At 46.0% G+C, this 15,313-nt stretch overlaps 1 protein-coding gene and 1 long non-coding RNA gene across 2 annotated transcripts in view; one reads left to right on the top strand and one right to left on the bottom strand.

The window, feature by feature from the left end:
• The window catches only part of LOC143803806 (uncharacterized), a 60,105-nt gene that overhangs the window by 30,729 nt on the left and 14,063 nt on the right, over window positions 1-15,313 (top strand). The window lies entirely within an intron of this gene.
• On the bottom strand, window positions 6,213-10,779 carry LOC143806132 (uncharacterized). Its single transcript, XR_013221400.1, has 3 exons — window positions 10,722-10,779; window positions 9,387-9,513; window positions 6,213-6,672 (listed from the first exon to the last, which is right to left on the bottom strand). It is a non-coding gene; the product is annotated as an uncharacterized LOC143806132 (long non-coding RNA).

The raw sequence follows: 15,313 nt of genomic DNA, 5'->3' as shown, positions 1-15,313 counted from the left end.
GCTGACCGTGGGGGTTGGTCTAATCTCAATTGGTACGACTACCCTCTTCCCCCTATGGGGCTTCTATCCTCATTTCCAACCCCCGTTTATTTTTGATTTTGTTTTTGATTTTTATCTTTATTTTTATTCTTATCTCTATTTTTATTTTTATTTTTATTTTTACTATTTTTATTATTTTTCATTCATTTTCCCCATTTTTCTTTTTCTTCATTTTTCCTTTTTTCTTTCATTGTTGTTCCCACTTTTATCTTTATTTCATTGTTTTCACTTTTATCTTCATTTTTATTTTCCATTTTTTCCATTTTTCCTTTATTTTCCATATACATTCTCCTTTTGTCTGATCCAATTTTCCCTTTTTTACGTTTCATTTTTTTATTTACATGACCCGTAGTATGAGTTTAGTACACCTGCATATATGTATTTATGTATTGTTCGCCCTTAGTTAGGTTATCCTATATCTGGAGGGACTTATCCCTTCCAGCTATAATAATGAACCAGTACCGCACCTATAGTCTGACCTGTTATCCAATTATAAGACATTACATCTATACTCTATTTCCGCCTATGCCCCAACAGCGCATGCGCAGTCATAACAGCAAGTACGCAGTGCTTGGTCCCCCTGACAACGCCCGCACTTGCGCACTCCACACTAGACACTAAGCGGCGGGACTTCCGGTACCGGGTGCCGCACTTCCGGCGCCGCAAGTCCCTGCCGCGCCTAAATAGAAGGCTCAGACGCCACAGGGTACCTGCCATCACAGCAAGGCGCAGGAGCGCCGCCGACACCCCAGCACCCGAAGGTAATGCCCTGATCCACCAATGTAGTTGTAGCCCACAGCTCCAGGGTTTATATGGCCCTAGTGGCATCTATACTATTGACTCACAGTATATATTTTCCCTTAGAGGTCTCCAATTCATGGCCCTTCTTGCCATTCCTTGATACCGCTGCCTTCAGCCATCGTGGAGCCTTGCGCATTAAGGTATTACCCTCTAAACATCCCTCCCTGTATACCACTGCCCCATGGACATTTTAACCACATATTACCTGTATTACTACCTGCAGAAGCGTCCTGTTTTCAGCGTCGCAGCTGCTGCTACCTATCTACCTAATTACCAGAGGTCAGCCCCACACCAACAGTGGTCAGAGGTAATATCTTTTTACAACCATTTCCTATATAACGCCTTTTCTCGCCTAACCTGGTGCATTTATATCAGACAGGATCTACGGCACGTTAGATCCATCTGCTGCTCATATACTACATGAGGTTACCCCCCTCACTACCCACTAAGCCAGCCAGGTAATATAATATAGCAGAAGTTCAACACACCTGCTCCAGGTCACGGTTACCTACATATACCCTATTTCTCAACACCTTATATAGGTTCTACCTTATGACACAACAGGAACGTCGCATTTTTTGAACTACAAGTATATTCGCAATACTCCCACCACGCTGCAAGGTAAAACGGCTCGCCGATATTTACACTTGTTATGCCCTTCTATATATCTTGTTCCATTACATATTCTCATTCCATATACCCCCAACAGACTATACCTGCGGTACCATAACAAAAGGCCACCTGCCCATTATTAATACCATTCTTGTTAAGGTATATTCTTCATACAAATCTGGTAAAGGTTGCATCTCATCTACAGTTCTTACTAACACTTTTTTATTCCTTATAGATATTCTTTATACCACGAGGATACTATTTATGCTATACTACTATTCACCTTGCTAAGGTAAACCTCACCTCGGTCTCTTCTCGAACTCTCCGTCCTCTCAACTATCAGAAATCACCACGCGGATTGACACCTTCACCCATAGGATGGGGATATTTTCTCTAATTTTTTCCTTTGTTAGACAGGATCAAATACCTGTACTATGCTATGTCCTATATTTATGTTTGTATATATTATGTTTTTCTCTTTCTCGGGTTGCAATGTGCTACCACCCTATATGTAAATTATGTATATACTTGATGTACAGTCACTTACATTTGTTCTATTCTTTCCAGCGACCATTTTGATAAAGACTCGGGAGGAGTCGAAACGTTGTCAGTTTGACTTCTGGTCGCATTCTGCATTGTTGAATGATATGTCTATAGCACTTCAATAAATTTCTAATTTTTCACAAATGATACACTTAGAGAGTGCGGTGTATTTAATTTAATTCTCTCACGGCAGTGGCATTTTGCCGCCGCCGGACTGGGAGTATAATTGAAGCCCTGACTGCTGGGTATGGAATATTGTTGTTTGTTTTGTTTAACTTTATTTCCGGTGACAAGGGTCTTCAGGTGGATTGAAAGTATAATAAAATATTAAAACACCCTGTGTCTTTAATTCATTAAAATACTTTTTAATAATGTGTGTGTGTTTTATTAACCATTTCATACTATTGGATTAATAATGGATAGGTGTCATAATTGATGCCTCTCCATTATTAACCTGGCTTAATGTCACCTTACAATAGCAAGGTGACATTAACCCTTCATTACCCCATATCCCACTGCTACACGGGAGTGGGAAGAGAGAGGCTAAGTGCCAGAATAGGCGCATCTTCCAGATGTGCCTTTTCTGGGGTGGCTGGGGGCAGATGTTTTTAGCCAGGGGGGGCCAATAACCATGGACCCTCTCTAGGCTATTAACCCCTTTCTGACCTCGGACGGGATAGTATGTCCGAGGTCAGATACCGCGCTTTGATGTGGGCTCCGCGGTGAGCCCGCATCAAAGCCGGGACATGTCAGCTGTTTTGAACAGCTGACGTGCCCGAAATAGCGGCGGGTGAAATCGTGATTCACCCGCCGCTATTAACTAGTTAAATGCCGCTGTCAAACGCAGACAGCGGCATTTAACCGGCGCTTCCAGCCGGGCGGCCGGAAATGAGCGCATCGCCGACCCCCGTCACATGATCGGAGGTCGGCGATGCTTCAGAATAGTAACCATAGAGGTCCTTGAGACCTCTATGGTTACTGATCCCTGGCAGCTGTGAGCGCCACCCTGTGGTCGGTGCTCATAGCACACCTGCATTTCTGCTACATAGCAGCGAACATCAGATCGCTGCTATGTAGCAGAGGCCATCGTGTTGTGCCTGCTTCTAGCCTCCCATGGAGGCTATTGAAGCATGGCAAAAGTGAAAAAAAATGTGAAAAAAATATAAAAGTTTAAATCACCCCCCTTTCGCCCCATTCAAAATAAATCAATAAAAAAATAATCAAACCTACACATATTTGGTATCGCCGCGTTCAGAATCGCCAGATCTATCAAAAAAAAAAAGCATTAACCTGATCGCTAAACGGCGTAACGAGAAAAAAAATTAGAAACGCCAGAATTACGTTTTTTTTGTCGCCGTGACATTGCATTAAAATGCAATAACGGGCGATCAAAAGAACGTATCTGCACCGAAATGGTATCATTAAAAATTCTGGCTCGGCACGCAAAAAATAAGCCCTCAACCGACCCCAGATTATGAAAAATGGAGACGCTACGGGTATCGGAATTTCGCATTTTTTTTTTTTTTTTAGCAAAGTTTGGAATTTTTTTTCACCACTTAGATAAAAAATAACCTAGTCATGTTAGGTGTCTATGAACTCGTACTGACCTGGAGAATCATAATGGCAGGTCAGTTTTAGCATTTAGTGAACCTAGCAAAAAAGTCAAACAAAAAACAAGTGTGGGACTGCACTTTTTTTGCAATTCACAGCACTTGGAAATGTTCCCGTTTTCCAGTACACAACATGGTAAAACCAATGATTTCATTCAAAAGTACAACTCGTCCCGCAAAAAATAAGCCCTGACATGGTCAAATTGACGGAAAAATAAAAAAGTTATGGCTCTGGGAAGGAGGGGAGCGAAAAATGAACACGGAAAAATGGAAAATCCCAAGGTCATGAAGGGGTTAATATCTGCCCTCAGTCACTGGCTTTCCCACTCTGGCGGAGAAAATTGTGCGGGAGCCCACCCCAATTTTTCCCGGGATTTAACCCTTTAATTTAATAGAGCTAAATTTGACACACAGACACTTGTTACATTAGTAAAGAGGAATATGTAAAATAAGAAGGGATATGCGATGGTTTACTGTATGTAAACCATGTCTCATCCTGTCTGGTTTGGGAAGGAGAAATGAAAAGCCGGCAATTGAATTACCGACTTTTCTGCTATCTAGCGCTGACTTAAATATATATATATGTGTCTCACTGACATATATATATATGTATATATATTTACCTATTCTATGTGTACACATTTATTCTACCTATTCTATTCTATTCTGTGATTTTACTGTACACCGCACTGAATTACCGGCTTTTCTATCTAACACCGCTGCGTATTTCTCGCAAGTCCGTGTGTAATCCGTATTTTTCTCGCCCCCATAGACTGTCATTGGCGGTTTTTTTGCGCAATACGGTGACAAACGCAGCATGCTGTGATTTTCTACGGCCGTACAAGACCATATAATACAGATCAGTAAAATACGGCTGATAGGAGCTGGGACATAGAGAAACATTGTACCGTATGCAATCCGTATTTTCTGCGCCTCTCATACGTCCTTAAAACTCGCTAGTGTGACGCCGGCCTAACCTGAAGGAGCTGGAGCAGTTTTGCCTTGAGGAATGGGCAATAATCCCAGTGGCAACATGTGGAAAGCTCACAGACTTATCCAAAGCGAATTGTAGCTGCAATTGCCACATGAGGAGACTCTACAAAGTACGGACTTTAGGGGGTTGAATAGTTATGCACACTGAAGTTTTCAGTTATTTTGTCCTTTTGTTTGTTTGCTTCACAATAAAAAGAAAAACAAATGATCACATTGTAGGCATGTACTTTACATGAACTGATGCAAACCCTAAAAAAAAAAACTGAAATTCCAGGTTATGGGGAAGCAAAGCATGAAAATGCCGGGGGGTGAATACTTTCCCAAGGCACTGTATGTACAATGATAAATACAGGCTGTAGAAGGCAAGTGCTCAAAATTTGTCATGAAACTTGATTACAAATCTTTAGCCAAAGTATAAAGAAAAATTGCCCTGAATGTGGCCGCATCCTTGAGGACACTGCCCCGTCATGGCCATGGTACATTTTGGATCTCTCTCATCATTTTTTCTTAGATTACATTGTTCCTGCCTTACCAAAGGTGGGAATAAATCACTGTGACTCGCTGTGGTTCAGGAGCTGAATGCCACCTTCTGTGCCCGATGTAGCGGCATTACTGCTTTGCTCCCCATTGCGTTCATTCTCATAGTCGGCGAGCTCTGACACCACAAATTCAGAAGTCATTGTAGTGGATGGCGTCTGTGTGCTGTCCGTTTTCTTGGTTGGAACCTAGACTGGTTTTCATCCACTGTTGTCCGGTGCTTTAATATTAATTTAATATATCCATGAATATTAGATCTGTTGGGGTGCAGCATCCTGCGGGGGGATGATCAGCTGTTCCTTGTGCTGCTGCCGGCGGGGGGCAGATGTGCTTAGTTGTGCTGTTTCGTTTCTCTACTCCATCAACTGCATAGTGGCTACAACGGTTTCGGCAGGTCCACTCCTACTCATTTGAATAGGGGCGCATGTGCAGTACCTGGCTGCAGCCACCATTCAGTGGGTGGCGCTGTGCTGTTCTGCAACTAAGCAGATCTGGCCAACATTGGGAACAGCAGATCAGTGTGGGGGCCGGGTGCTGCCATCTATATATAAAGTATGGGACAACCCCTTTAATTTCACACGTTTTTGACTGCAGTTTCTTGCAGGAATAAGAACATGTTGTTAAGGCCACGTTCACACATTCAGTATTCGGTCAGTATTTTACATCCGTATTTGTAACAATTAGAGGAAAAGTATAATAGAAACACGTCACCACTTCTGTATTTATCACCCACTCCTGGTTTTGGCTTCTAAATACTGATGTGAAACACTGACCAAATACTGAATGTGTGAACGCGGCCTTAGTGTCTGGAACGTCCTTTTCCAAGGAAACTTCAATCGGTCTAACAGCAAAAGTCTCCATACAGTCAGTGACTTTTATGTCAAAGGGTTTTTTTGTGTTTTTTTTCCATCTACTAAGCACAACTTTATTCACTTTTTTTTTTTTTTTGCACTTTATGAGATTTTTACTTTCAAAGTTTTTTGTGCTTTTCTTTTGTAATTGCACAATTTTTTGGGTGGTGATATCATGTAATATTAATATTAGCATATGACACGTTAACCAAATGCTGCGAGTCCGTGAAGTGACGGCAATGCCAAAGTAATACCGTTTTATCATTTTTAAAATCTACAATGAAAACACCATTGTTGAAATCAAAGACTAATAACTGTTATTTTTTTCTGTTGTTTGGAGCTGCACAAGGTTTTTTTTTTTTTTTTGCAGGATGAGCTGTGTCCTTACTAGCACCATTTTACGGTATGTATGGATTTGTTTCAATTTTCATTAGTTTTTAGTAGCATCAGAATCTGCAATGCAAGTCTGTGGGTCCGTGAAAAAATAAGTCTTCACTTGGACGACATCTGAGTGTGGTCTGATTTTCATGGATAGAGGAAAAAAGGAAAAAAAAAATTCTCCACGTTCAATTAAAACTGATGTCACTTAGTTCAAACGCTGATCAAAATATTTGGTCTGTTTTTCTCGTATGGGGAAAAAAAGATGTCTGAATAAGGAGAGAGCAGCCCAATTGATGTACACAGATCTGCAGTAGAAAGGGGAAAAATTATTTAAAGTTTTATGGAGGGCAGAGAAAAAACAGCTATAGAGAAGAGGAAAGCACAGGTGAGTTTGGAAGTCTGCACAGGGCTCACATCCAGCCTGTATTTCTGGGAAGGACACTCCCAAAAGATAAAAATCAGAAACCTGGATCAGGCTGCAAACTGCAAATAACGGGCCTGAAAATGAATGAAGCCATGAAGATTACATAGTGCAATTTTATTAACTGAAGGTAATTACTATCATAGGTTTAAAATATATATATATATCATTTTTTTTCATGTCAAAAGTTGTCTAATACCCTTTAGGGCGCAGTCAGACGGCCATATCACTCGTGTGAGAATCGCATCTCAATTCTCGGACTGGCCATCAGCATGGTTGTCACCAGTGGCGTAACTACAAAGTTATGGGCCCCGGTGCGAACTTCCAAATGGGGCCCCCCCCGCCATAAAATTCAATGTAAGCCCCATAGAATACAATGCAGCCCCCCTCATAGTATAATGCAGCCCCTCCATACAGGGGCAGTGACAAAGACACGAGCAAATGGTGACGAGGGGGCAGAGGAGAGGGAACAAGGGGGCAAGGAAGACAGGCACTAGGGGACACATGGGGGCTAGGAGGCAGGGGAGAAGGATACAAGGGGTCTAGTGGGCAAGGGAGACTGACACAAGTGGGCAAGGGAGACTGACACACGGGGACAAGGGACAAGCACAAGGGGACAAGGGAGACAGGCACAAGGGGACACATAGGGACTAGTGAGCAAGAGACTGACACAAGGGGACAAGGGATACAAGCACAAGGGGACACACAGGGACTAGTGGGCAAAGGAGACTGACACAAGCACAAGGGGACAAAGGAGACTGACAAGCACAAGGGGACATAGGAGACAGGCACATGGGGACACACAGGGACTAATGGGCAAGGGAGACTGGCACACGGGGACACAAGCATAAGGGAGACAGGCTCAAGGGGACACACAGGGACTAATGGGCAAGGGAGACTGGCACACGGGGACAAGGGACACAAGCATAAGGGGACAAGGGAGACAGGCACATGGGGACACACAGGGACTAATGGGCAAGGGAGACTGGCACATGGGGACACAAGCATAAGGGAGACAGGCTCAAGGGGACTCACGGCCCCCTGACCTGCCAGAGCCGCTTGCAGCTGCGACCGTAGTAGTTACGCCGCTGCCTCACACACACACATACTACAGATATCACACACACACTACAGATATCACACACACACACATCATACTACAGATATCACACACACACACACACACACATCAGTTATTACACACACTACAGATATCACACACACATCATATTACAGATATCACACACATACTACAGTTATCACACACACACACTACAGATATCACACACACACACAGACATACTACAGATATCACACACACTACAGATATCACACACACACACACACACACACACACACACACACACTACAGATATCACACACACACATACACACACTACAGATATCACACACACACACACACATCAGTTATTACACACACTATATTACAGATATCACACACATACTACAGATATCACACACACACACAGATATCACACACACACACACACACACATCATACTACAGATATCACACACACACACACTACAGATATCACACACACACACACACACACACTACAGATATCACACACACACACACACACACACACACTACAGATATCACACACACACACAGATATCACACACACACACATCATACTACAGATATCACACACACACACACTACAGATAACACACACACACACACACTACAGATATCACACACACACACACACACACACACACACATACACACACTACAGATATCACACACACACACACATACACACACTACAGATATCACACACACACACATCATACTACAGATATCACACACACACTACAGATATCACACACACACACACACACCAGAGATACCAGCTCATATACACAACTCACAATCTCCTCTCTGGTACAGGGGTGGCTGATGTAAACCGGCTGCAGCTCCTCAGCTTCTCCTGACTAAGGCTAGTTTCACACTAGCGTCGGGAACAACCCGTCGCTGTGCGTCGGGCCGAGGTTCCCGACGCTAGCGTGGTCTCCGCCGCACAACGGGGGCAGCGGATGCATTTTTCCCACGCATCCGCTGCCCCATTGTGAGGTGCGGGGAAGTGCGGGGAGGTGGGGGCGGAGTTCCGGCCGCGCATGCGCGGTCGGAAAAAGTGGACCGTCGGGAGCAAAAAACGTTACATGTAAGGTTTTTTTCTCCCGACGGTCCACTACCACACGCCCAAGCGTCGCAAAACGGACGCAACGTTTGGCAATGCGTCGCAAATGCGTCGCTAATGTTAGTCTATGACGAAAAAACGTATCCAGCAAGAACTTTTGCTGGATGCGTATTTTCGGCAAAACGACGCATTTGCGACGTATTGCAGTTAACGCTAGTGTGAAACTAGCCTAAAGCGGCTCTGTCCCGCACCTCCCCCCTGCTCTCGCCTTCTGTCCCGGGTTTATTTTGGCTTTCTCTTAAAGGGCACCTGTCACCCCGTTTTTTCCGTATGAGATAAAAATACTGTTAAATAGGGCCTGAGCTGTGCATTGCAATAGTGTATTTTGTGGACCCCGATTCCCCACCTATGCTGCCAAAATACGTTACCAAAGTAGTCGTTTTCGCCTGTCAATCAGGCTGGTCTGGTCAGATGGGCGTGGTGTCTTCCCCCAGATCTTGCTTAGTTTTCCGTTGGTGGCGTAGTGGTGTGCGCATGCCCAAGGTCCCGAATCCACTGCACAGGGGAGTGAAAATAGCGTGATGTGCGACATTTCATTGGTGATCGGTGGGGGCGGCCATCTTCCTTTGGCCGCGCGTGCGCAGAAGCGGCGCTCTGCTGGCCGCGGCTTCAGGAAAATGGCCGCAGGATGCCGCGCGTGCCCAGATGGAGATCGCGGCGGCCATTTTCCTGAAGCAGAGATGCGACACCTCGTACACACCCGACTCCGCTCCGTACACACCCGACTCCGCTCCGTACACCTCGTACACACACGGCTCCGCTCCGTACACCTCGTACACACACGGCTCCGCTCCGTACACCTCGTACACACACGGCTCCGCTCCGTACACCTCGTACACACACGGCTCCGCTCCGTACACCTCGTACACACACGGCTCCGCTCCGTACACCTCGTACACACACGGCTCCGCTCCGTACACCTCGTACACACACGGCTCCGCTCCGTACACCTCGTACACACCCGGCTCCGCTCCGTACACCTCGTACACACCCGGCTCCGCTCCGTACACCTCGTACACACCCGGCTCCGCTCCGTACACCTCGTACACACCCGGCTCCGCTCCGTACACCTCGTACACACCCGGCTCCGCTCCGTACACCTCGTACACACCCGGCTCCGCTCCGTACACCTCGTACACACCCGGCTCCGCTCCGTACACCTCGTACACACCCGGCTCCGCTCCGTACACCTCGTACACACCCGGCTCCGCTCCGTACACCTCGTACACACCCGGCTCCGCTCCGTACACCTCGTACACACCCGGCTCCGCTCCGTACACCTCGTACACACCCGGCTCCGCTCCGTACACCTCGTACACACCCGGTTCCGCTCCGTACACCTCGTACACACCCGGCTCCGCTCCGTACACCTCGTACACACCCGGCTCCGCTCCGTACACCTCATGCACACCCGGCTCTGCTCCGTACACCTCATACACACCCGGCTCTGCTCCGTACACCTCATACACACCCGGCTCCGCTCCGTACACCTCATACACACCCGGCTCCGCTCCGTACACCTCATACACACCCGGCTCTGCTCCGTACACCTCATGCACACCCAGCTCCGCTCCGTACACCTCATACACACCCGGCTCCGCTCCGTACACCTCATACACACACGGCTCCGCTCTGTACACCTCATACACACACTGCTCTGCTACATCCACCCAAACCCCTCCTGACCTCACACAAAAGCTTACCCTCCAGCACGATGACGACCAGCACTGCACTACTGTCCTGCACTACACGGAAGCCCTTGATCATGTGACTCCAACTCCTCCCCTCCTGTGACCTCATCACAGGTCCTGTGCGCACAGAGCAGTGGCAGCTATAGTAGTGGTGTGCGGCTCTCTGCGGTGGAGGGGCTCTGCTGCGGGTCAAGTGCAGTCCCACCCGTGATCGCGAGTGCACGCGCAGCAGGGCCTGTAAGGAAGAATTATTTAAAGGGCCGGCGGCCCATTTTGTAGCTTAGAGTTCTTAGGAGCCCGCCCAGTCTGCTGGACTGGGTGGGCCCCTAAGCACTGCGGGCCCCGTCGCAATTGCGACCCCTGCGACCGCGGTAGTTACGCCCCTGGTTGTCACGCTCGGGTCAGGAGAGCCGCCGGCAAGTCCGAGGAATGAGATGGGATCCTCACGCTGCATCCATTCCAACGTACCCTGGCTTGTGGTCCTTTTCTGCACCAGGTCTTACTATTATGCTCTCTGAGGCTATATACACGCAAAGAGTTTTCAGAGGAATTATTTGGAGACGGCCTGTAAACAAAAAAAAAATACCTGAAATATCTTTTAAAAATTTTCCTAGTAATTTATTTTGTAAAACTAATTTGCTATTCGCACGTTCATTGCTTCAAGTGTTTATTTTTATTTGACACTCCAGGTTTTGAAAAACACAAAGAGCAGTCACGTCTTTGAGGTGGATCCTGGTGCAATCTGCTCCAAACAAGACACTGACCAAGGAGAAGCCTGCAAAAAAAAAAAAAAAAAACTTAGGAAAACTCTTCAAAACTCCTCTAAAGCCAGTCTCACACGTCCAGATAATTCCGGTACCGGAAAATTCGGTACCGGAGTTATCCGTGTCCGTGTGCTCACGTGGCACATCAGTGTGGCACACATGTGGCAGCCGTGTGCCGACTGAGGACGACACGGACCATACAGGAGACAGCGCTAGAGTTAAGCGCGGTCCCCTGCTTTAGGTGCTGAAGCCGGCATTTATTCCTCCCCAGCAGTGTTTGCTGGAGAGAAGGAATGAAAAATAAAGGTTTTTGTTTTTTTTTGTGTTTAAAATAAAGTTCGTGGTCACCTCCCGCCTCCCACCCCATGTGCGCCGCCCGCTTGCATTAAAATACTCACCCAGATCCCGCGATGCTTCCTCTCAGCGCCGGCAGCTTGTCCTGTGTGAGTGTAAACATGAGGATGAATGACCTCGGGGAGATCAAAACATTCAACACCGCGGAGACACCATCACGTGAACATCAGTGTTCTGGATCACATCGTTGAGAAACACGTGATGGTGTCTCCGCGGTGTTGGATGTTTTGATCTCCCCGAGGTCATTCACCCTTATGTTTATAGTCTTTTCATTAGACACTGCTCCTAATAGCCAGTTTCCTACTCCCCACTGATGAGGGGCAAATACCCCGAAACAGCTGTCTGTGGATGGATACCATGTTTTGGCATAGGTGGTTTTCCTTTATTGGATGCTGCCCTTCCCGTGGTTGTTTCTTCCCGGTGAAAGACCTGGCTATTCATTGCTTGTGTTGAGAAACACGTGATGGTGTCTCCGCGGCTTTTCTACATGTCCTGTGTGAGCGGTCACGTGGTACCACTCATTACAGGGATGAATATGCGGCTCCACCCCTATGGGAGTTGGAGCCGCATATTTATCATTGTAATGAGCGGTACCACGTGACCGCTCACACAGGGCAAGCTGCGGCGCTGAGAGGAGGCTTCGCGGGAGCTGGGTGAGTGTTTTAATGCAAGCGGGTGGGCGCACAGGGAGGCGGGAGGTGACCACGAACTTTATTTTAAACACTAAAAAAAACCAAAAACTTGATTTTTCATTCCTTCTCTCCAGCAAACGCTGCTGGGGAGAAGGAATGAATGCCGGCTTCAGCACCACACGCAGGGGGGACAGCGCTTAACTCTAGCGCTGTCTCCTGCACGGTCCGTGTGGTCCTCAGTCGGCACACGGGCGGCACATGGACAGCATCCGTGTGCGGTACGTGTTTACATGGACACATTGACTTTAATGGGTCCGTGTGATCCGTGCGCTCCCACGAACACTGACATGTCTCCGTGTTTTGCAAACGGACACACGGTCCGTGAAAACACGCTGACATGTGCAGAGACACATTTATTTTAATGTGTCTACGTGAGTCAGTGTCTCCGGTACGTGAGGAAACTGTCACCACACATACCGGAGCCACTGACATGTGAAACCGGCCTAAGATAGATTTTTTTTTTGGCAGCCTTCAGATTGGACAGTGCTTGTTTTTTAGTGTTGTCCATCAGGAACCACCTTAAAGATGTGACATGCACTTATTTTTTTACTCACCATGTACTTTTTAAAAACCAAAGCGAAAAGGAGGAGCGTCATCAGCTCACTGACAGATCCTCAGTTAGCTCTAAAGACTCAACATGTGAACAGCAAAGTGGTAATCCAATAGAAATGAATAGGAAGAGTCTGCAGTGTGCACATACCCTAAGGCTGTGCGCCCACCATCAGTTTTGACGCTGTGTATCTTCCCTGCATTAAAAACGCAGCGTCTTACAGTTCCAGCAATGTGATGGGATTTATAGCAATCTCCTGCCCGCGCTGCGTGCTTCAAATCCATGTTCACACGCTCAGTATTTGGTCATTTTTTTACATCAGTTTTTGTAGCCAAAATCAGGAGGGAACAATCAGAGGAAAAGTAGAATAACTTTACATCTGATTCTTCCACTCCTGTGCAAATACTGGGGTAAAAACCCTCACCAAATACTGTGTGAACGCGGCCTTACACGTCCATTTCTCTTGCAGTTGCGCTGAGTTTTCTTTTTAGAGGCAGAAAATCTGCAGGTAATGAACCCACATTGGACATTAGTGCGTTACTGTGGCAGAAACACATAAAAACCACATAGAAACTACACGACTGTATGGATAAACGTGTCCAAGCCAATGGCAGGAAGTGTCAAAAACAAAGCAGCTTTATTTAAAGCGTGACAGGACAAAAATGGCAGCGTCAAAAACGTTCTAAAGACGCAAGTGACCTAATGTAAAGAATAGGAAAATCTGCGACATCACACACTCATCCTGGGAGCGAGCGTTGACCGGCACAAACTGTACAGCAGTTAGGAAAACATGCGACTTTCCGTGCTGAAAAAGGTAAAGGACAAAAATAAAGATCATTGTGTGTGCGATTCATGGACCGATAAGAAGTCATTTAAAGGATATTTCCATCTGCCAGATCCTATCCCCATATGTAGTGGGTGCAATAATAACAATATTAGCAAATAGCTCCAATTAGAAGTGTAGTATAGTTCTTCTGATTCACTGTCACCTCATGTGCAGGCATTGCAGGATCTTATGTACCACTAATATAGTGACAGCTGTTAGTGATCGTAGCCATGGACACCGAAGGTCCTGCGATGCCCTGCACATGAGGTAAGTGACATAGTGAATCAGGAGAACTGTACCTCATTTCTAATTGGAGGTATTTGCCAATATCACACCTACTACACATTGGTAGAGGCTCCTGGAGATGGGCATACCCCCTTTAAGGCTCCAATTTAATATTTGCGTTTTTATTTTCTCATCTTCATCAGAGAATAATTTGATATTTTCTCAGTTTTCAGATGGCTGTAGGACCTGCGGTGACGTCACGGTCATGTGATCAGGTGGGAGCGGCTATGCGCAGTGCACATGCTTCTCACAATGAAGAGGCCTCGGGTGCAGACTCCGCCCCCTGTGATCACATGACCGTGACGTCATCAGTGGTGCCCGCAGGTCCTGCAGAGCAGCCACCTGTCATGTACTTGGTCACTGTCAGTGTATGCCTGTCGCCTTTGTCATGTGATCTGCTCGTCTCCCGGGAGACCGTGGTGCAGACGTCCAGGTAATTCCACGCTGCGTTCGCTCTTCGCTTTAACCCCTTCACCCCCAAGGGTGGTTTGCACGTTAATGACCGGGCCAATTTTTACAATTCTGACCACTGTCCCTTTATGAGGTTATAACTCTGGAACGCTTCAACGGATCTTGGCGATTCTGACATTGTTTTCTCGTGACATATTGTACTTCATGATAGTGGTAAAATTTATTTGATATTACCTGTGTTTATTTGTGAAAAAAACGGAAATTTGAAGAAAATGTAGAAAATTTCGCAATTTTCCAACTTTGAATTTTTATGCCCGTAAATCACAGAGATATGTCACACAAAATACTTAATAAGTAACATTTCCCACATGTCTACTTTACATCAGCACAATTTAGGAACCACAATTTTTTTTTGTTAGGGAGTTATAAGGGTTAAAAGTTGACCAGCAATTTCTCATTTTTACAACACCATTTTTTTTTAGGGACCACATCTCATTTGAAGTCATTTTGACGGGTCTATATGATAGAAAATACCCAAGTGTGACACCATTCTAAAAACTGCACCCCTCAAGGTGCTCAAAACCACATTCAAGAAGTTTATTAACCCTTCAGGTGTTTTACAGGAATTTTTGGAATGTTTTAAAAAAAAATGAACATTTAACTTTTTTTCACAAAAAAATTAATTCAGACAAAAATTTGTTTTATTTTACCAAGGGTAACAG

This window comes from Ranitomeya variabilis, chromosome 2 (genome assembly GCF_051348905.1).
Source record: "Ranitomeya variabilis isolate aRanVar5 chromosome 2, aRanVar5.hap1, whole genome shotgun sequence".
NCBI lineage: Eukaryota > Metazoa > Chordata > Amphibia > Anura > Dendrobatidae > Ranitomeya > Ranitomeya variabilis.
Note: the sequence above shows the minus strand (reverse complement) of the source record. Positions and strands in the feature narration are given on the sequence as shown.